Source organism: Schistocerca cancellata, chromosome 6 (genome assembly GCF_023864275.1).
Source record: "Schistocerca cancellata isolate TAMUIC-IGC-003103 chromosome 6, iqSchCanc2.1, whole genome shotgun sequence".
In the NCBI taxonomy this organism is placed as follows: Eukaryota; Metazoa; Arthropoda; class Insecta; order Orthoptera; family Acrididae; genus Schistocerca; species Schistocerca cancellata.
Window position 1 is genome coordinate 149,090,805 of NC_064631.1, and position 24,143 is coordinate 149,114,947.

Sequence of the window (24,143 nt, forward strand, 5' to 3'; positions counted from 1 at the left end):
TGAGATCCATTGTCAGAAATTACTTTCATCACATGCCCTACATGAAATAGAAAATGTTTTACAAATGCTTTCGAAACAGTTTTAGCAGTAGCTTTGCGTAACGGAGTGAAGGTAACAAATTTTGAAGTGAGCTCAACAGCGACAAAGATGTAGCAAGAACCTCTGTTAGTTCTCGGAATCGGACCAAAAATATCTACTGCGGCCATATGTCTTAATTTAACAGGTACAATGGGATATAAAGGAGGAATATGTGAAGTGGTGTCTGATTTAGCTTTCTGGCAAATTTTACAAGACGCTAAAACTCGTCGTATACGTTTCTCCATGTTGGTAAAATAACAGTTCTGTCTCAGTATAAGAAAACATTTTCGTGCTCCGTAATGTGCGTAACTTAAATGAGTGTACCAGATTAATTTGTTAACAAGTTCGTCAGGGATGCATAATAACCAATTGTTGCTGTCAGGATGAGAACGGCGAAACAGAATGTCATTGCGTACAGTGTAGTGGTTCCTAATCGTAACATTTTTCCTATCTTGCCAAAGGTGTTTAATTTCTTTCCACACATTGTCTTTATTTTGTTCTTGTGCTATGTCCTGTAATGACAATGAAATAAAATTTTCAAATGCTACTTGCTGAATGTACATGACACTGAAATTTGTTTTGCAGAAGTTGGTTGCTACGTCTTGCTGATTGTTGCCGAGAGAACGCGATAGTGCGTCTGCTATAACATTTTGCGTACCGGGAATGTGAACTATTGTAAAATTAAATTCCTGTAAATAAAGTTTCCATCTGCTTAATCTGTCGTGCGTGAATTTGGCCGAAAGTAAAAATTGTATCGCTCTGTGGTCTGTGTAAACGGTGGTATGTCTTCCATAAAGAAAATGCCGAAATCTGGTAAAAGCCCATACAACACATAATGTTTCCAGTTCTGTAACAGAATAATTTCGTTCAGCAGGTGACAGAATGCGACTTGCAAATGCGATGTTTTTAATTACTGTAGATCCATCTTCTTCAATTTCCTGGAAAATATGTACGCCTAAAGCGGTGTTAGAACTGTCGGTGGCAATGGAAAAATTTCTGTTAAGATCTGGGTGCGATAAAAGTGGAGCATTCAACAAAGCATGTTTCAGGTTCACAAATTCAGAATGTGCTTGCTTATCCCAAGACCAAATAGTGTTTTTACCTGTTAATTGGCATAGTCTGGGTGTGTCTAAAGCGGAGTGATGAATAAATTTACGAAAAAAGTTAATTAAGCCCAAAAAACTGCGTAGTTGCTTTTTTGTCGTAGGAACAGTAATGTCACGTAGAGCTTGAAGTTTTTCCGGATCAGGTGCAATGCCTTCCGCTGAAATTACGTGTCCAAGAAATTTTATAGAAGTTTAGCCAAAGTGCGATTTACTAAGATTAACTGTAAGTCCTTGTGCATGGAAAGTTTGTAACAGTTGTTCAAGAATCAGATTGTGATCAGACCAGTTAGCTTCTGCGATAAGAATATCGTCTACGTACGTCGTAATTCTGTCCTTAAGTTCTGTCGGAAGTATTGTGTTCAAACCGCGAATAAAAGCTGCAGAAGAAATAGTTAAACCGAATGGTAATTTACAAAATTGATAACAGTCGCCGAAACAGAGAAAAGCTGTATATTTTCTACAATTTGGATGAAGTTGAATTTGCCAAAATCCCGATTTCAAATCTAATGTAGAATAAATAGCTGTACCATGAAATTTCTGTAAAAGTTCCTCTAGTGTCTGTGGTCGATCTGATTCGTTAATAATAATGTCATTAATGTGACGTGAATCAAGTACGAGGCGAAGTGAGCCATCTTTTTTCTTAACAATATGTAGCGGGTTTATGTACGGACTAACTGCTGGTTCTATAATTCCTTGATCAAGCATATCCTGCAATTCTTTCTTAACTTGTTCTCTGTGAATATACGGAATAGGATAATGCTTTGCTTTAAATGTGTCGTGCTGTTTCACTTGAAATTCATACATAAATCCGGACATAGTACCAGGAATGTTGTCAAAAACTGGAGCTTGCTGTAAAAGAATTTTGTGTAGTTGCATTCGTTCGTCGTCTGTAGTTGCACTGCTTTGTCTAACTTTATCGGAAATCATTTGCGTTACGTCGTAGTCAACTTCGTCTGTAGTATTATAGTTGTGTACGTACGTATCTGTGAACAATGTGGGATTACAGTCTATGTTACGTGTTGCGGAAATGACCTCTGTGCGGTTAATTGTTTGTTCTTCCGCAGATAAAGAGTGCTGAAATTCTAAAGCCAATTGTACATTTTCATCCTTTAACATTAAATAAGAATTTTGAAAATCGATGACTGCATCGTGTTGTACCAGAAAATTCGTACCTAAAATTACGCCTGTTGTCAATAAAGGAACAATCCAAAAATTAGAGTGGAAAGTATGACCTCCAATACAAAATGATAAATGCGTCTGTAATTTAACGTCTACTCCTTTACTCGATACTGCTCCTTTCACTTTTGTTTTGCCTAAAGGTAATGTCGGATAAGTATTCTCTTTGTTGCACTCGTTAAAAGTCTCCTCATTTATTACTGATATAGGTGATCGAGAATCAATTACTGCTGAGAATTTCGATGAACCAATTTTAATTTCGATGACAGGATGGGAAATAGTTTTCTGAACAAATGCTCTTTCCTGCAAGAGAGTGTCTCTGATATCGTCAAAAGTAATTACATTTTCGTGAACAACATTTTGCGTGTCAAACGTAGTGCTTGTATTATTGGAAGATGCGATCTGTACATTATCTAGTCAGATTCTGTCTGACGTGTTATTATTATTAGGAGGATTCTGTGGCATTTCGACGATTTGAACTGTCCTATTACTTCTTCCAGACGTGTTACGCTCTGGATGATACCTACTGTCGGATTCGTTCATGAGAATAGGTTCTCGTGCATAATTTTGCTGTTGGTATGACCGACTGTTGTTAGATGTACGCTGAAAATTGTTCTCATTAATTTTACGTCTGTCGTAATAGTCATTCCTATACGGTGTATTGCGATGGGAATTGAAATACTGTCTTCTTTGTACATAGTTGTTTCCTTGCTCACGTGCGTTACTATTTGTTGGATCTTGAACTATACGTGTACGCGGCGGAACATTAAAGCCTGGTTGACCTTGTGCGTTCCATTGTTGGTTAGGTATGCTAACCGGCTGGTTTTGATGTTGTTGTTGTGAAATATCTCTATTGTTACTAAAGTGTGGTTCGTGTTGCTGAAAATTTTGACGATATTGATAATTAGAATTTTGGCTGTTATTTGAGTTTTGGTAGTTGTCGTTCCTAAAGCGTCTGTTATCTTTCCTATTGAAATTACGTGTCTGATCATAATTGCTGTACTTTTGTTGACCTTGGTTATTATAAGAAAAATTTTTGTTTACAAAAGAATAATCAGATTGTTGTACTTCCAAGAGCTGTAAAAGATCTCTGAATGCTGAAATGTTTTCTTTTGCTGGCCCGTTAGAAGTGACACTCGTAATGACCGTGGTAATTTGGAAATGCATAATTGTATAAGTGCAGATTCACTGTACGGTTCACTCAGGTATTGGTTTTGTTGTACCATGTGCTCAAAAAATTGCGTGACACTGGGAAAATTGGAGTTCTCATAATTTGGTAAACTAATTAACTGATCTTTAATTCCGCGCTGTGTCGTCTTCGACCAATACGCTGACAGAAAAGCATTCTGAAACTCTTCGACTGAATAGCATTGTCTCGCGATCGGTCTCATACGAGTTGCCGGTTCGCCTTCCAAAAAGCTGCAAATAAATTCAAGTTTATGCGTAACAGGCCAAGTCGGTGGAAGAGCAAAGCTAAATTGTTGAATCCAATCCAGTGGGTGAATCTGCGTTCTATCGTTTTTAAATACTTTAAACTTTCTCACTGACAGAAAATGTTTGTAATCGAAATTATCATCTCTGTGTGATGCAACAGGTTCAGGATCGTAAGAGTATCTATTGAACTGTGGTTGTTCGGAATCTAAGTCCCGTACTCTCTGTAGATTACCCAAATTATACGCGCTGCGTGAGTCTGGCAAATGTTCGAAAAGTGGCGCCTGCTGTGATGTGTTATTAACTGAAATATTTTTCATCTCTGTTACTTCTTGCTGTAAACTCGACAGTTTTCTACGCAACGTTTTGTTAGACGAGTCGATCTCATTAATTGTCTGCTGCAAATTTTGAAATTCAGGTGTTTGATTAAATGAAACCGGTGCAGTATCGTCTGATTTATTATCATTATTATTTTCAATAGCATCAATACGACTGTCTAATTCATCATATTTTTCAGTCAGTATTTTTGCCTGATCATCGGTTTTAGAATGGGACGCATTAATCTGTTTTTGCAACTTACGCGTAGTTTCGCTCAGTTTTTTAACATCAGCTTTGATGACATCGCAATCCTGTGTTAGTTCTAATTGTTCGAATCTGTCTGTCACTGTTTGAATATTTACTGTGTGTGTATCTGTTTTTGATTTAAGATCAGAAATTTCATCCCGTAATTCCGCGTTCAACTGTTCGATGGTATTAATTTTGTCGGACACTGTAGTAATATTATTGTCTACATATGTCTTCGCTTTCGCGAACATTTTACGTTTGTCTTCTTGTCTCTGAGCCGTGATTGTTTCCATGACTTGTCGTTTTACTTTGTTTTGATCTTGAATAAATTTGCGGAAACGCGTATCACTGTTCTGTATGTGCTGATTAAAGCGTTCGTCAATCTAAGTGTTCTGTTGGTCGAATTTCGCGTCGATCTTTTCATCCATTGTGCGCGAAAGTTCTGCTGTCGTTGCTTTAAACTCGTCGCGTAATTGTGTAGCCTTTTCAGAGCATTGTTTAGCGACTCCGCTAATTTCGTCTCTGAGTGTTTCTGTTGCAGCTGTTTGCAATTCCCTTAATTCCTGAGCAACAGACTTAATTTCTTCGCTACTTTTTTTTGAACAAGCCTCAATTTCCACGCGCAACTGTTCCTTAGTGTCATGGCACTGCGCGGCAACGGCTCTAATTTGTTCACTAAGCTGTCTGGAATTGTTGTCTAATTTTTCATTTAACTGTCTGGAATTGTCGTCTAATTTTTCATTTAACTGTCTGGAATTGTCGTCTAATTTTTCATTTAACTGTCTGGAATTGTCGTCTAATTTTTCATTTAAGTATTGTTTGAGTTTTTCATTATCTTGTTTGTTAACTACACTCTGTTGTTTGATATCTACACTAAGTTCGTTCTTAAACTGTAGCATTATTGTCATAAATTGATCCAAACCTAAAGTAGCTGTTGCATTCTCAGTACTCTGTGATGGAGTACATGCAATTGTCACGTTTTGTGTGACCATTTGGTCATTCTTTGGTTCACAAAAAGCTGTCCCTGTCAAATGTACACTCTCATTCACTATTTCGGAATTAAATAACTCCGGCGTACTTTGTGTATCCTGTTCATTTTTATTGGACAAATTTGTCTGTTCGTCACGTGAATTTAGTAAACCGGTTGTGTTAAGCTGGGCAGCGTTCATTACTATAGACCGCTCCGCGTCATCAATTGTCGTCAAATTAACAGACGAAACAATTGAGTTCGTTTGTTTCTCATTAAGATAAAAGTCATCATTAGTGGTTGTAATGCATTGATTGTTAGTGAACGCAGGATTGTCATCATTACACTGCGTGTCACATGTCCTATCGGTAAAGTCGTTTGAGCCGGTAATTTCGTTCGTAATACCTCGCGATACACTATTCACAGTCTTTCTCGGCATTTTTACAGTAGTCACTACTATTCACAAAACAATAAGCACAAATGCAAAAGCAACACACAAATACAATAGAGCAACGAATTGCCGTTGGCCTGTAGAAAGAAAGTCACAAGATTAGTAAAAGCGTTGCGCCAAATCCTAATTATATCTAAGCAGATAAGAGCAGATATCTGTTGTTCAAAAGATTCTCAACGAAATACGATCCTGGACTGGGTGTCGCCATGTGTAACCTCCCCACAAAAATTTACAAGACAATATTATATAGAAATGCTAATGGACATTGCGCTAAGTGTAACCTCCCCGCCAAAAAATTTTTAATGACTGTATTTAATAGAAATGGAACCAAAGCGTAAGCTGTCTAGCAATTAAATTTAATGACAATAAAAATGAGAATCGCAATCTGATCCAAGTATAAGCTCGCCACAAAAATAATGAAAAACAATTCAGTGCTAATGAAATCTCAGTGATAATGATAATTCAATTAAACCGAAATATCGGTCTTTGGCCCTGTGCAAATCAGAATTAAATTCTTACCTCATTGTAACTGCTAGTCAAATTTCTGCTCTTATTCTTGCGCACAGCTTGGAGGAACTGCATTGCAAATAATAACATTCCTTTTTTTTTGTAATTTAACTGAAACTTTTCTTTAAGGGAAGTGGAACGAAATCGTTAATTCAATTAAATAAATTTTTTTGTAAAATTGCTTTTGAAATCAAAATTATTATTGGGGCACTTGTTGGAAATTAATTACAATCAATAAACTTTACATTATCTGATGATTACCTTAATCAACAATATACCTCATTCAGCATCTTGACCAGTGTTGCCGACAGACTACATCACACAACCGCACTGGGCTCCTACTACTGACCGACTGCTCTGCATGACGACTACTACAGAACTGCTCGCAACACTCGCGCGGTCAAGCGCAGACTAACCACGAAAATAGGCTCTCTGGTCAAAGATTTTAACGTGCCTCACCATCGCTGCTATGTTACATACGTGTTTCACTGGTGATGTGATATTTTTGTAACACAAATGCTGAGGTTGGGTTATAGATACCCAATAATTTCCTTGGCCCTCATACTTCAATGGTGAAGGAGAAATGAAAAGTTTCTACATACATTGCAAAAGTAACTTTTATTGATATCTCTGAACAACTTTTGGCTGCAGAAAATTATTTACAGTGAACAGAATAGACAATTCTTCAAATAATTATAAGTCCATAACAAATTTGCAACATGTCACGAAATACATATATCTGCAAAATTTTTATAAACAAATAAACCAAATTTGAATATTACAGTAGAAAGCAACAATGAACCTTTATAAAAGCACATTATTTTTTGACAAGTCATTACACACAGAAAAATTGGCAAGCCATTACTCTACGCAATTTCGGCATACAGGAATCGTGCAGGCTCCACAAATCGGTACGTTGCAGCCGTTACAGACCTTTTTCGTTTTTCTGTCAGAGCCTGGTGGGCACTTCTTACACCTCACTTGTTTGCCCAAGTCTCATCTGGCTTCACGTGGAACTGGTATCTTGAGAATCCTGCTGATGTTTAGCCGCAATTCACGGGGAAAATGGTCGTTTTGAAGTCGACGATTGAGATGAGAGTCTACGAGTTCGAGGCAAGAATTTTTATGTATTCCAAACTGGTTAGCTCTGGATTCCCTGGGTATCCTCGGTATGATAACATAGGCAGTCACTAGGCTAATGTTCATTAGAGTGAAAAACATGGGTAATGGCCATCGCCTTATGCGTTGACTTGTTGAGTATACTGTGCATTTCTCATCTAAGGCGTCGACCCCATCTTTTGTGTTGTTATAAAAGGCAATGATTTCTGGTTTCTGGGTTTCTGGATCAGTTGACTGGGTATGGTGCATTGAGGATACAAGTAGAATGGCCTTGCCTTTCTTTGGTACATAAGAGAGTAGTGTTGTCTCCTTTGTGAAACCATAGAAAGCTTCTCCTACTTCTCTTTCCTTGGCAAGTGAAAATTCTTTCGGTATTTCTTGTTTATTTTTTCGCAGTGTTCCTACATATGTCAAGCCCCTTTTACGTAGTTCCTGTACAATGGCAATGGACGAAAACCAATTATCTGCTGTGATATTCCGGTTACTTCGATAATGGGCTTGGTCAATTGCAACACTGCTTGAGTTGGCTTGGAAAATTTCTTCTCCTCATCAGTGAGTGTTCTGCCATCACTATCCATGCCGGAGTAAATGTAGGCGCTTAGCAAGTAATGAGTTTTTGCATCTGCTAAAGCCATTATTTTGAGTCCATATTTTCTAGGTTTGCTGGGGATTTCTATTTGAAAGCGGCACTCTATCCTGCGCAAGCCTCTTCACCTCCAAGTAGCTATTGCAACCTACATCCTTCTGAATCTGCTTACTGTGTTCGTCTCTTGGTCTCCCTCTACGATTTTTACCCTCCAAGCTTCCCCGCAGTACTAAATCGGTGATCCCTTGATGCCTAAGAATGTGTCCTACCAACTGATCCCTTTCTTTCTTTTAGTCATGTTTTGCCACAAATTCCTCTTCTCGCCAGTACCTCCTCATTAGTTAGTGATGTACCCATTTAATCTTCAGCATTCTTCTCTAGCACCACAATTAAAAATATTCTATTGTCATCTTGTCTAAACAGTGTATTGTCCGTTTTTCGCTTCCATACATGGCTACACTCCACATAGATACCTTCAGAAAAGACTTCCTCACACTTAAATCTATACTCAATGTTAACAAATTTCTCTTCTCCAGAAACGCTTTTCTTACCATTGCCAGTCTACATTTTATATCCTCTCTAAATCGACCATCATCAGTTATTATGCTACCCAAATAGCAAAACTCATCTACTACTTTAAGTGTCTAATTTCCTAATCTAATTTCCTCAGCATCACCTGATTTAATTCGACTACGTTCCATTATTGTCGTTTTGCTTTTATTAATTTTCATCTTATATCCTCCTTTCAAACATTGTCCACTCCATTCAAATGTTCTTCTAAGTCTTTTGCTGTCTTTGACAGAATTACAATGTCATCGGAAAAACTTAAAGTTTTTATTTCTTCTTCCTGGACTTTAATTCCTACTCCAAATTTTTCTTTTGTTTCTTTTACTGCATGCTCTGTAAACAGTTTGAATAACATTGGGGATAGACTACACACCTATCTCACTCCCTTCTCAACCATTACTTCCTTTTTGTGGCCTTTGACTCTTATAACTGCCATCCGGTTTCTGTAGAAATTGGAAATAGCCTTTTGCGCCCTGCATTTTACCCCTGTCACCTTTAGAATTTGAATGAGAATATTCCAGTCAACATTGTCAAAAGCTTTCTCTAAGTCTACAAATGATAAACGTTAGTTTGCCCTTACTTAACCTATGTTGTATGAGGAGTCGTAGGGTTATTTGCCTCACTTGCTCCTGCAATTCTATGGAATCCAAACTGATCTTGGCTGACGTCAGCTTCTACCAGTTTTTACATTCATGTGTAAATAATTCGTGTTAGTATTTTGCAACCTACTGCGATCTTGAATCTATGTTTCTTCAGTGTCAAATTTATACAATTGCAGCTTTTTGTCATAATGCGCGAATTTGCCAGTTGAACTGGAGACAGATAAACATTCCCCTCTCACGGCACTCTCACTACAGTGACAATGGTACGCTCTTGCTTCGTGCTGTAACAAATACTCTACAGCTCATAATCCAATGAATCCATTAACATCAGTATAAATTTGTGTAGAACTATGAAGCCCTGGCACGTACCAGTATTGTGAGAGTTGACCTTGTCCGAAAATGAACAGACTTCGTTGTTGTGGCTGTTATACATGCAATTTAGTTAGTGGCTTACCTCAAAAGCGTGTATGAAGCAGAGAGAATTTTGTTTAGCCATCATTTCAGGTGCCTGCTGCAAGTAACACAGTATTATTATTGTGAAGGGGGCGCGAAGTTTCCATTTTTGGCAGTAGAGAGGAGCGACAAACAAAAGTTTGGGAACTCATGGTGTAACTCAAACAATAGCGAAACACAGGCTGTCTAACTCAAACAATAATGAAACGTATGGGGCAGAGATCGCGCGGGGCGCTGGCGAGTACAGCTAGCGTGACGTGTATGTGCACACATGGACTACACTGCAAACATCTACATCTACTGGATATTCTGCGAATCATACTTAAGCGCCCGGCAGGGGGTTCTTCAAACCAACTTCACATCAATTCTCTCGAACAGAGTGCGGAAGAAACGAGCACCTATACCTTTCCATGTGAGCTCTGATTTCCCTTATTTTATTTGGATGGTCGTTTCTCCTTATTTAGATCGGCGTTATCGAAATACTGTCGCGTTAAGAAGAGAAAGTTGGGGATTGAAATTTCATGAGAAGATCCTACCACAATGAGAAAGCCTTTGTTTTAATGATGTCCTTCAAAAATCCTATATCATGTCCTGACATTCTCCCATATTTCTTGATAACACAAACGTGCTGCTCTTCTTTGAACTTTCTGGATGTACTCTGTTAATCCTGTCTGGTAAAGATCCCATACCATGAAGAAGTACTCCAAAAGAGGATGAACAAGTGTTGTGTTGACATTATCTTTAGTAGATCTGTTGCATCTTCTACGTGTTGTGCCATAAAACGTAGTCTTTGGTTCGCCTTCTCCACAACGTTTTCTACGTGTTCTTTCCGATTTAAGTTGTTCGTAACTGTAATTTCTAGGTATTTAGTTGAATTTAGATTTGGTTGACTTTTCGTTTAACCGAAGTTTAACAGATTCCCTTTAGCGCTCACACTATTCGTTATTTAGGGTCAACTGCTAATTTTCGCTCTATACACATATCTTTTCTATATCACTTTGCAGTTCCTTTTCATCTTCTAATGGCTTTACTAGACAGTAAACGACAGCATCATCTGCAGACAACGTAAGACAGTTGCTCAGATTGTCTCCTAAATCGTTTATATGCATAAGGAACAGCAGATGGCCTATAGCACCATCTTGGTGAACACCGGAAATCACTTGTGTTTTACTCCATGACTTTCTTTCAATTACTACGAACTGTGATCTCTGTGAGAGGAAATTACGAATCCAGTCGCATAGCTGAGACGATATTCCTAAAGCATGCAATTTGATTACAAGCCGATTGTGAGGTACAATGTAAAAAGCCTTCTGGAAATCTAGAAATACGGAATCAAATTGAAATCCCTTGTCGGTAGTACTCAACTCTACATGTGGGTAAGGAGCTGGTTGTGTATCAAGAGAATGATGTTTTATAAATCCGTGTTGACTGTGTGTCAATAGACCATTCTCTTCAAGGTAATTCATAATATTCGAACACAACATATGTTCCGAAATCCTGCTGCATGTCAACTTTAATGATATTTATTCATGGTTCACAATCCAGGTTATCGTGAATCCTTATAAATGAGGTCCAGATAATCGAGTGTCCTTGTGTTCTCATTCCACCTCAACTGACAATCAATAGTCCTTGATACAAAATTCTGTTTTGAGTTTTTTTTGCCCTTGTTATCTCTATACCCAAAATGGCATTATTAAAGTTTTAAACATCTGCATATAATGATGTGACGTAATATTAAGTGGACATTTTAATTTAAATATTTAAATTAAACATATTTTACAGCTTTTTCAAGTACCCCATCATTTCATATAATATAACCATCCTTCATACAATCTACAACAAGGGTCATTGAGATCAACAGTGCTGATATTGACAACTTTTATTTACATGTAGCGAAATGCACCATTTTTGTGAAAATATTTGCAGACTGATGACTGAAGGAATGTAGCACTAATAAATGAAAAATGAACTGCTTTTGGACGCTGGAAAGGTGTACCTACACTCTTGACATAATTAAAAAGAGGCAATATATTGTAACACCATCACTAAATTTTGGGCATTAGTGAATTAAAATCAGGTCCCTTACAGCTGCGTGAGGTTCAAGCAGGCAGGCGAAGGGACACTGATATATAATTTCAAAACTGAATCTGTTTGTACACTGCATGGAAGCAGGGCCAAGCCGAGCAATCGTGGTGACATTTCAGAAAGGCCATGCAACTAAGAGGTGCCCTGCAGAGTATTTCTACACCATGGAGACACAGGAGTGTTGATCTGAATGTGTGTGGAAGTAACGTACTGCCACAACAGGTGTGCTATTAACCACTCTTAATACCCTCTGATTCTAGTTACGCACAGTCTGGCAGCACCCTCCGCATATTGGGTCCATGCAAGTCTCCATCGTGCTATGATCCAGCCAGAAGCCGACACCAGTCTGAGTAGCCAGCTCCACCATGGTTCTATGTCTACACCTGTGGATCTAGATGAATGAGCTATTCCCCAGTCTCCACAGCACCACCGATCTTCTGCCTTGGAAGACAGCAGTTCACGTTCTTTCACACCAGGGTGACCTTCTAACCTGGTAGCAGTGGATGCATATGAGAATTCTTCAGACAAACACATAGTGGTAACTCAGGCACATGCTGCTGAATAGGGCAAAGAGTGTCAGTAAAGCAGGTTGTAGATATCAGACAGCCATTCCAGCGTCACAACCTTTTGATGTCCTCAGCACTGCCAGTGGACCACATGCCTACAGATGGCATATTGAAGGGAATCACAGCACTCTGACGTTGTAACTCAAGACCAAATTAAATGTGTTGTATCTTTCATCAGAATTTACTTAGTCAGCCTGGTCAGCACTACCACCTCCACAACCTGCTACTCCACCACCTCTACTGTATAGCGGCCCCATTCACCCTATCACACTAAGGATTTGTGTAAAGTAACCAACAGGTCCCCAGAAAAGTATTTCAAAACAATTTTAATAAATCTCAGTTCCTATTGATTTATTTATTTTGCAGCTATCTGTGGAGATGCTGAAAGTAACAGCTCATTTCCCATACTACAATGTGTGGACACAACCGTAAGTGGAAGACATGATTAGATTAGATTAGAGATTAGATTAATACTTGTTCAATAGATTATGAATACGACACTTCGTAATGATGTGGAACATGTCAGGTTAACAAAAGATGTCTGTACAAGATATTACATTACACAAAATATCGCATGACATTAATGTTTAAGTTGTTTTTTTCCCTTAATTTATATCTAAAAATTCAGCCAATGAGTAGAAGGAGTTGTCATCTAGAAATTCTTTTAATTTATTTTTAAATGTTGGTTGGCTATCTGTCAGGCTTTTGATGCTGTTAGGTAGGTGACCAAAGACTTTTGTGGAGCATAATTTACCCCTTTCTGTGCCAAAGTCAGATTTAACCCTGCATAGTGAAGATCATCCTTTCTCCTGGTGTTATAGCTATGCACACTGCTATTACTTTTGAACTGGGTTGGATTATTAACAACAAATTTCATAAGTGAATATATATACTGTCAGGATCCCTAGATCCTTAAATAGATGTCTGCAGGATGACTGGGGGTGGGCTCCAGCAATTATTCTGATTACACGTTTTTGAGCAATGAATACTTTTCTACTCAACGATGAATTACCCCAGATTTGCCGATGTTGCACAAATTTCGAAATTTTAACTGTGAAAACCTAATGCTGCAGTGTTCATCTTTGGCATGCCAGTATGAAAGTATCACAAATTCAGCTAAACAAAAAATTTGTCGTCGACCGTGTCAGTAAGTGTGTACATCATGATACATTGTGTTTTTTCGGCCATTTGAGAGTGCTGCAAAAAACGCATAGGAGAGTATATTGTCTGCAATTATCGTAAAGTAACGCTATTATCGAATTTATTAGCGACTACAACCGAAAAATCTTTTATAGAAGCAGTGAATTCTGCCCCTTATTTTTTCTGTTGTAATAGATATGTCATTTTGGCTGTTTATTACTTCAGGTCTACATGCTACTGGCAATGTTTATAGGATGTTAGACCCACGAATTAAAAGATAATCAGTAATTTTAGTTTACAGTTGTTTCTTTACTGTTCTGTAAAATATTGCATGAATGTAATGCAACCCCACTGTGTACGCTGCTCCCAGTCATGAGTTAAGGTAGTTGCTGTTCAACAAAAGCTGGAAATCATTCTTACTAATGTGAAGCGATTGGAAACTGCTGCAAATGTGTGTGCTGGGGGGGGGGGGGGGGGGTGCCACCAACCACTATGCTCCACTGTGGATACTGTCTCTTCTCCAGGAAGTCCACTTGATTGTGAGTGGTGTATCAATGGAAGGTCCATCGTAGTGCACAGTGTAGACAAAGACAAGGGAGAACTCAGACAGGTCATAGAAATTCAAAAGCACAAAACAGTTTTAACAGAAAAGAGGAAGGACTGAATTCAGGTAAGTTGTGGGCACTAGTGCTAAATCAAACAGCGACAACGCTTCCCCACTACAAGCTCCATAATGTGCAGACTTAGTTAGCAGTCTGATAACGTCATGGACCGACTGTTGCAGTGATATATATAAACCGTTCGGCTTGCTGGGCATGTGTGAGACTATAACCGATTTCTGCCGGCCGCGGTGGTCTAGTGGTTCTAGGCGCGCAGTCCGGAACCGCGGGACTGCTACGGTCGCAGGTTCGAATCCTGCCTCGGGCATGGATATGTGTGATGTCCTTAGGTTAGTTAGGTTTAAGTAGTTCTAAGTTCTAGGGGACTGATGACCACAGAAGTTAAGTCCCATAGTGCTCAGAGCCATTTGAACCATTATAACCGATTTCTAAGTCATTATAGCCTCTGGTTATGTCGCCAGCATTGGAATACGAAATATTGGGAAGAGAACTATGCCTTGGACCACGTGTTTATACCCATAGAACTAATGTCAACAGAACCTCAGACCCACCTCCCTAACCAAATCTGTTTGTGGTGCTGTCTTTCACTGAAACCGAAAATGAGCCATTGATACACACTTTACCCCTTGGGAAACATGCTGAGTCCCATGTCAAGGTAAGGAAAATACAAAAGGTGCAGAATTTGATAAACAATGCCTGCCGTCTGGGCATGTGTTATTCCAGCGACCAGCAGAGATGGCTGAGAAAATCAGACTTGCTCATGGAGTTTCAATGAAGCTGCGGCATTGTCCCCAGTACAGATTGTGTCTCCCTGGTCCTGAGTTGCGTGGAAGGCTTGAATCAAAACTGCGAAGATTCTGGTACAATCTAGACTGTGACTTTCTGGACTTGCGATACAGGGTTGAGAACTGTAGGATCCCCCTAAATGGATCAGGTGTGTCCTACACGTCAGAAGCTCCTACTCAGGGTGCGTTTTTCGATTAGGGGACTCTCAAACCAGTCCAAATAATGATAGATGGAGAAGACCTGTAAGTATCAGAGTAATATTCAAATGGATACCCACCACAGGAGGGAGTATCAAAATTCTAGTGGTTAACTGCTGAAGCATTCACAACAGAGTACCAGAGTTTGAAGTGATCCTAAAAAGCAGTGAAGATCACGCAATACTACGTACAGAAAGCTGATAAAAGTGCAAAGTTGACAGGAGTGAAATTTTGGAGGAAAGTTCAAGCATGTATCGAAAGCATAGGCTAAAGGGAAATGAAGATGATGCATTTGTTGCACTAGATCTATCGAGGCAGAATTTGAAGCTTTATGTGAGATCGTTTGGCCAAGACTCAGTATCAGGGGTGCACATAAAATTATAACTGTATCCTTCTATCAGCCATCAGACTCACCTCCTGATGAAACTTTAAACTTCAGTCCACTAGTATGTAAGGTCCCCAATCACACTGGAATCACTGTATAAAATTATGTAAGTTTTCTATACAGACTTTGTCTACACATGAAAATACTAAATATTCTTTTTTTTCAAATAACATGTAATTTAGATATTTTGTTCAACTGCTGAGCAATACTGAATGTTGGTTGGCCCTGTGTTGTGCATGTGAACAGTTTCATGAAACAAAACCTTAATCTCAGTGAAATACTGAATCTGAAATAATGAAAACGAATCAAATGAAATGCCACTGACTGTGTGCACAGTGAAAACCATTTAAGTAAAACTCAGTACTGCAGTACAATATAGAATTTGAGTAACATGAAGTGCAAAGTTTGAGTTGAAGTATCCACAAGAATAAAATACTACTCTATTCATAAGAAAATAACAGTTTTGAGATTACCTACACTGTTCACAGCAAATTACTCTGCTTATTTAGCACAACACCTGAAAATTCTGACTACATACTGTTTCCTCATGAGAATGCAGGGTGAGATCTGCCCTGAAGTAAAAGTAACTTACTTCTTGCTCAGCATGCTGTTTTGTGTCTGATGTACTGATGATCTCGAGAGCAAATAGAAATCATCAGATGCAGCAACTAAAGAAATATAAACAACTCACTGCAAAATTTGTTGATGCTTCTCAGAGACAATATGTGGCTTCGCTAAAATGTTCAAAACTTGACTAAGAATGTTGGATTTGGCTTTTACTTTAAAGAAAATGGTTCTTTAAAAAGTAAACTCTAATTACTGACGAAAAAGGCTCTATAACGTCAGAAGACCCTAACACTTATGAACTTATGAAATTCTCGCAATAGAAAAATTACTTACATTTACGCTAATTGCATTATTTGACACATAATGAAAACAAAGAGATCAAGTTAGCACTAATCATGAATATTTTAATTATTTGAGGGACAAACATTTCCTTTAGTTAATAGTTCTGACACCGCCACGTGGGTTTAGCCGAGCAGTCTCAGGCGCTGCAGTCATGGACTGTGCGGCTGATCCCCGCGGAGGTTTGAGTCCTCCATCAGACATGGGTGTGTATGTGTTTGTCCTTAGGATAATTTAGGTTAAGTAGTGTGTAAACTTAGGGACTGATGACCTTAGCAGTTAAGTCCCATAAGATTAAAAAAAATAGTTCTGACAAACAAACATTCCATTCTTGCCCAGGCATTATTTACCTTGAAAAATTGCTCCAAAAATCGATAATATATTTATATTTGCAAACAAATTTTCATCTCCATAATAAAGTATTCCAGATAACTTTTCTCAGAATCACAGATATCAAATCTCCTTCTCTCAAATCTCAACTGCCCCCTACTACACCTCAAATAAGTGCCCCAGCGCTGCCCAGCTGACTTGCGAAAAAGCACAACACAGATTACATTCAACACAAAGTCAAGGATCTAATCGATTTCTTGTGCAGCACACTATTGATCTTTGTCCCAGTACACTACAGGTGAATTATCTACAATGGGAGAAAATATATGAAAACCTTACAACTTTAATCATCCAGCAATTGCCTGGGATAGTCACAGTTTTGCTAACAGTTGGTGTCACAGACATCCTGCCAAACATTGCTAAATGCCTTCTCTCGAAACTAACTGTCATGATGGAAGTACCTTAGATCAAATGGCAACAAATAGATCTGATATTTCGAGTATGTCCACATGAAAGAAATGGTATCAGTGACCAAGAGGCAGTTGTAGAAACAATGATTGCCCACGTACAAAGAGCAACTAAAACAATTAGGAAGATATTCAGTAAACTAGATAAAGAAGCAGTAGTGTCTTATCTCATTGAGGAACTCAAAGATTTTACCTGACGACAGGATCATGCCGAGGAACTGAGGCTTAAGGGGACCACACTGTGGTTCAGGTCGAAAAAAAATCGATTTTCGGTTTTCATCATACTTCGACTTAAACTTAAGGTTTTATTTAAGTACTGAAGAGGATTTTGCTGAAACAAATGATTTTGAGCATTTAATGAGCATTTTCCTACCATGTGTGTTTATATGCCACGCCCGCTTTCCTGTCACCCAATTTACTGCATATATTTTAGATCTTTATATCCCCTACATTGCATGTTAGGGATTTTTTTCTTTCTCCTGAGTAAGTTGACTATCCTTAGAAAGCAATGGTCGGTATTCTTTTGTTTTTGCTGTTTGTAAACAACACGCTTTCAAACATGTAGCTAGTATTGTTCAAGTGTGATTGCGAGTACTTGTTATAGAAAACTTGTAAAAATACTATGGGCAGGCAATTAAGAGAAATAAAGAAAATCTGGAAGCAATTAAGAGAGATGTTTGGGACATATTCTTCCATAAGTCCTCTACTGATGATCAGTCATGTCATGGATTGTGTCCATCAGGAGAAAATTTGTGGTGCAAATACAATAGGGCTCAGGCAACGGGAGAATCTTATTCTCACCAGCATTCTATTTCTGTTGCTGTTATTACAGTAATTAAACCTATTTTCAGAGTCTTTGTTCACCCTGACTGTCTAAGGAAATGTCTGCATGGGCAGACACAGAACCCAAATGAATGTTTCAATAGCATAATTTGGAACTGCCTTCCTAAAACTGTATTTGTAGGCATGCATACACTGAAACTAGGACTTCATGATGCTGTTATTACATTCAGCTGTGGTAATATTGGAAAGTGTTGGGTACTGAAGAAGCTGGGAATTAATCCTGGTGAAAATATGATAGCCAATGCAGACAGTTCTGCATCTAATATGGCCAAGAAAGCAAGACAAACATCCAGGAAGGTGAAAAAGAAGCTGGAACACCTGCTAGAGGCCAAAGAAGGGCCATCATATGCGGCAGGACAGTTTTAATTAACTGTTTGTAACTAATTTCAAAAGCTTTTTCTTTAAAGTCAATTTATCACAAACTAAAATTTTCAGTACATATGCCCTATTATATCAGAAACTATCATAGATAAATGAATGATATTTTCAGAGCCTCTGCATAACATAAAAAGCCACCTCCACTAATACAGTCATTAATATTCCCCTAGGAATTTCCCAAAAAATATTTTCTGCAGACAAAACTTAAATTTTATGTTAATAAATTTAAAGAAGTATTTCTGGAAAACAATAAGATGCATAAAGTAGATTATAGTATAGTTCACTCTATTAGCATTGTGTAACATACATTAAAAATATTAAGGTCCTGCATCAAATAGTTTTTTCAGAAATGGGTCAAATACGTGCCTAAACTAAAATGGGATAGATAGGCAGGGTGTGGTGACCTCAAGTTTAAAAGAATAGTTTACCATGAAACTGAAAAATAGAACTGTAGAACAGTTTACTGTACCCAGTAGAACAGTTTGTGATCGAAGGGACCCTTCATGGTATACAGTCACTATAGTGAAACTCATAAACAGTCAGATAGTATAGTATAATAAGTATAAAACTAAGGGCTATTGATAGAGAGTTGCTGAATGGAACATATTTGCCTGTCAAGATAGCAGTGCATAAAGCCTTCAATGATACTGAATATAAGTGAAAGATCTGTCGCAAAAAAGTAAAGAAGTTCTGGCTGTATATGCAGGCTGCTAGTGGAACAAACGTTAGTGTCCACCGATTCATCGATGAGACAGGAATTGAAATTGAGGTAGCAAAACGAAAGAGTGAATGTTTAACTCCGTTTCCAGATGTATACTAAGGAAAACCCTGGAGTATTGTCACAGTTTAATTCTCCTAGCACTGGAAAGATGAGTGAAATAGGTGCTGCTATTAATGGCACTGATAAACAGTTGAAATCGTTATAACTGTACGTCGTTCCAGAACGCAGTGGATCCCAATCGGATTCTATATTGAATTTGTGACTGAGTTAGCCCCTCTTTTAACCATAATCTATTGGTCGTATGGAGCATCAAGCAAAATTTGTGATTGGGTTGTGAAGTCTTTGGTAGCGAGGATGTGTGTGATCTTGGAAGGAGAGTCATCAACAGGTGGGTGGGGCCCAGGGAAGCATGTTGGGACCCACGCTGATTCTGTTGGATATTAATGAACTTGTGGACAACCTCAGACGTTTTGCAGACACTCTAGTTATCTATAATGAAGCACGGTGTGAAAGAAGCTGTGCAAATATTGTATAGCAAGTCGGGGTGAGTGGGGCCAATATGGTCTAGAGCTGGTGAAGCGGCGGGCTCTGGAGGTGGCGGTGCTGGCCAGATGTGGCTATGAAAACTATGTTACAAGATACATCATCTTTTATATTGTCTTGAGCAACAATTTTGAAATACTGCAAAACCTCCAGATTCACCCTCTGCTGGCCCATGGTCTTGTGGCAGCGCCATCGATATTCAGAAGATCTCAGCAGTGGTATTATCATTGACATCCAGGGCCTCCTTTGGTGACACTGTTTACTCCACTCATCAGCGGATGTCTGACTTAGCACTAAGTAGCCTGAGTGAGAAGTGCCTGTGAGACTAATGTCCATTATCCAGCACTATGAGGACAGAAGCTCGCACTGGTGCGGATGGATGGCAGCAGTACTGTTCTGGTCGAGAATCGCTACCCACCAAGGAAGGAGTTTGGTTGTTACTATGGAGCCTGGTAACTGCTCGTCTCTCACGTCGTTTCAACTCCACAGGTGCAGACTTAGGACCTTCAGCTACTGTTGTGGAGGCAGCTGCCCAAACCGGGCATCAGCTGCTGGCTGAACATAATGTGGACCTGATGCCATGTAGGCTTCTGCCAGAGTGCTCACAACTCTCCTAGAATCGGAGGGAATTTGTACTGATTAATATCACTGTTGCTGTGCCAATACAATGTTTCCAAACATATGCAGGCCAACTCTTCATGTGTCAATGGTGAGGATATTCTCTACAAGCCTGTCTGTAGTTGCATGGCCATTCTGCAATGTCACCACAGATTTCGTGGCTCATCCCAGCAGACTTGTGGCGTACAAACGAGCTCACTTGTGAAATTACATATCAGCACCTCCACAACTGGCTGCTTGCCTCTCATATGGCTGCAATTGAGCTACTTCTCAACCAGTAATGCCCAAATTTAGCGGAAGTTACAACTGAATCAAATCTTGATACGATTTCAAAGTTGTAGAAAAATTGGCAACTTGCTCTATCTTCTGAGAAATGTATTATTGTGCACTTTAGGAAAGGAAAAAACGTAGTATCATACAATTATAATACCAGCGAATCACAGTTAGAATAGAAATACTTGGGTATAACGGTTTGTAGGGATATGAAATGGAATCTCTGTAACAATTAAAGCATCCGGCAGACTGTAATCATTATTAGAATATTGGGAAAATACAGTTAGTTTTGAAGGGAGACTCAACACTAAATATTCGTGTGGGTCATCTTAGAATATTTCTCAAGTGTTTGGAACCCATTCCAAACAGGGCTCAACTAATGTCAACTCTTCACCTCTAGACGCAAGCCTATTACACATCAGCAGTATCTGCCCTCAACAGCACCATTTCATTAACCAATGCTTGAACTGCCTCCCAACCAGTGACAGCCAACGTCTGACACCCTGCTATTGCAGAACCTTAACCAGGGGATATGGAACAAATACAATGAAGGGCAGCACATACGTTTAAATTTTGTTTGACCCATGAAAGAGTGTGATAAAGATGCTGAAAGAATGGAACTGGCAGGCGCTTGAAGATAGATACCAACTATCCCATGAAAACCTACTGAGAAAGTTTCTAGACCAACTTTAAGAGCTAAATCAAGGAATATGTTACAACCCCATATATATCGCTCGTCTATCGATCGCGAAGATAAGATAAAACTAATTACACCACGCACAGAGCCATTTAAGTATCACCCTTCTCATAATCCATATGTGAATGGTACTGGAGAGAGTCGCAATAACTGGTACAATGGAATGTACCCTATTTCAGGCTTTTCATAGTGATTTCCACAGTACAGCTGTAGCTGTTGTGGTGTAGGTAGATGGTGGCGTAGGTAATACTGTTTGAAATTGCTCAGAAAAACCCTCGTTTACGGCAGGGTCGAAGGAAGCGACCGATTAAAGGCGATATCGCCAGCGATCTGTCGTTCGTGTGTGGAGGCTCTTTACAAAGTAATCGTTGTGGAAACCTTTGGACAACGGCGGCATGTACAGCAATATCGCCAGCAGCCCATCGCTCATGTGTTGGGACTCTTTACGAAGTAATCTCTTTGTAAACTTTTGGACAGTTGGAAGTGTCTATGTACAATAATATCATGTATGTACAGGGTGGCGCACGAAATGTGTTACCATTTTGTTTTTGAATATAAACTTTATTGTCAGTACAATCTGAAAGGAACATATACTACAATGAAGAGCCCTCCATGGAAATTTGTTCTAACTCAGCACATGCTCAATATGTCCACCATTTAGTCTCCCAACTTCCTTCAAACGAACACTGAAGTTAGTGATTACCCTACGGCACATGTCTTCCGTAATTTCACTGTTAGCTTGAAGAATAAGTCTTTTGAGCTACATTAAATCACGTGGACGTTTCGGGAAATTCTTTTTCCTTTAGGTACCCCCAAAGAAAAAAGTCACATGGACTGAGGTCTGGACTATTGGGGGGCCAATTTTGTCCGTCATTGAAGCGATCTGGAAACCTGAGTGAAATGATCCGCATCTCAAAGTGCTCGTGTAAAAACTCCAACACAGTGTTAGCAGTATGTGGCCTTGCCCCATCTTGCATGAACCACTGCGTGTTGAAGGGCAAGGCAGAAGCAAGAAGCTGTGGAATGAAGCTATTGCTAAGCATGCTTAAATACCGCTCGCTGTTCACAGTTTCTTCAAAGAAAAAAGGTCCATTAAGTCCGTGACTGGAAATGGCTGCCTACGTTGTAATCCTCGGAGCATAATGTTGTCGTTCATGAAGCAGTTGTGGGTTCTCAGTGGCCCAAAAGCGTACATTTTGTTTGTTAACCACACCGTCTAAATGAAAATGCGCTTCGTCTGAAAGCCGAACGTTGTTGAGTGTTTCTTCCCTATCCTCTGCCCACTGAGCAAACAGTAGTCTCTGCTGCTTGTGTTCTTCAGTGAGCTTCTGCACACAGGTCATCTTGTATGGGTACAAATGGAAGTCACTTTTAAGAATGCGTTGAATGGAGCGTCTGGATATTCCCAGTTGCACTGCTGCCTTTCTACACTGTTTCCCGGGACTTCTCTGTACAGCCAACTCGTACTGCTTCAATATTCTCCGGCAAACAAACAGGCATAGGCCGAGGTCGCTTTGCTTCCAATACTGTTCCTTCCTGTACAAATTTATCGTACAGCATGTGGATGGTCTTCTTGCAAGGGACCCATCGTGTGTTACACTGTTGTCGAAAACGCCTCTGAGTCACAACAATGCTTTTCGTTTCATGAAAAGGTAACACAATTTCCGGTCGTTGCTGTGTCGTCAGTCTTCCATTGTCAGCCATTGCTGCTTACTAGTCTCCTAGCGGCAGTATCGTGAATTACACCTCATTTCGTAACTCATTTATTTTTCCAAGCTCTGTTGGTACTGCTGTAGAGATCCCAGCGGGATATCTAACGTGCGTCGTAAATTGTGAAAGAAACAATTGGTTCAAATGGCTCTGAGCACTATGGGACTTAACTTCTGAGGTCATCAGTCCCCTAGAACTTAGAACTACTTAAACCTAACTAACCTAAGGACATCACACATATCCATGCCCGAGACAGGATTCGAACCTGCGACTGTAGCGGTAGCGCGGTTCCAGACTGTAGCGCCTAGAACTGCTCGGCCACCCCGGCCGGCAAAGAAACAATTGGTAACACATTTCGTGCCCCACCCTGTATGATTGGCCAAAATATAACACATCATCATTTAGAACAGTTGTACAAGGTGCATTCAAGTTCTAAGGCCTCTGATTTTTTTTCTAATTAACTACTCACCCGAAATCGATGAAACTGGCGTTACTTCTCGACGTAATCGCCCTGCAGACGTACACATTTTTCACAACGCTGACGTCATGATTCCACGGCAGCGGCGAAGGCTTCTTTAGGAGTCTGTTTTGACCACTGGAAAATCGCTGAGGCAATAGCAGCAGGACTGGTGAATGTGCGGCCACGGAGAGTGTCTTTCATTGTTGGAAAAAGCCCAAAGTCACTAGGAGCCAGGTCAGGTGAGTAGGGAGCATGAGGAATCACTTCAAAGTTGTTATCACGAAGAAACTGTTGCGTAGCGTTAGCTCGATGTGCGGGTGCGTTGTCTTAGTGAAACAGCACACGCGCAGCCCTTCCCGGACGTTTTTGTTGCAGTGCAGGAAGGAATTTGTTCTTCAACACATTTTCGTAGGATGCACCTGTTACCGTAGTGCCCTTTGGAACGCAATGGGTAAGGATTACGCCCTCGCTGTCCCAGAACATGAACACCATCATTTTTTCAGCACTGGGGGTTACCCAAAATTTTTTTGGTGGCAGTGAATCTGTGTGCTTCCATTGAGCTGACTGGCGCTTTGTTTCTGGATTGAAAAATGGCATCCACGTCTCATCCATTGTTACAACCGACGAAAAGAAAGACCCATTCATGCTGTCGTTGCGCGTCAACATTGCTCGGCAACATGCCACACGGGCAGCCATGTGGTCGTCCGTCAGCATTCGTGGTACCCACCTGGATGACACTTTTCGCAGTTTCAGGTCGTCATGCAGGATTGTGCGCACAGAACCCACAGAAATGCCAACTCTGGAGGCGATC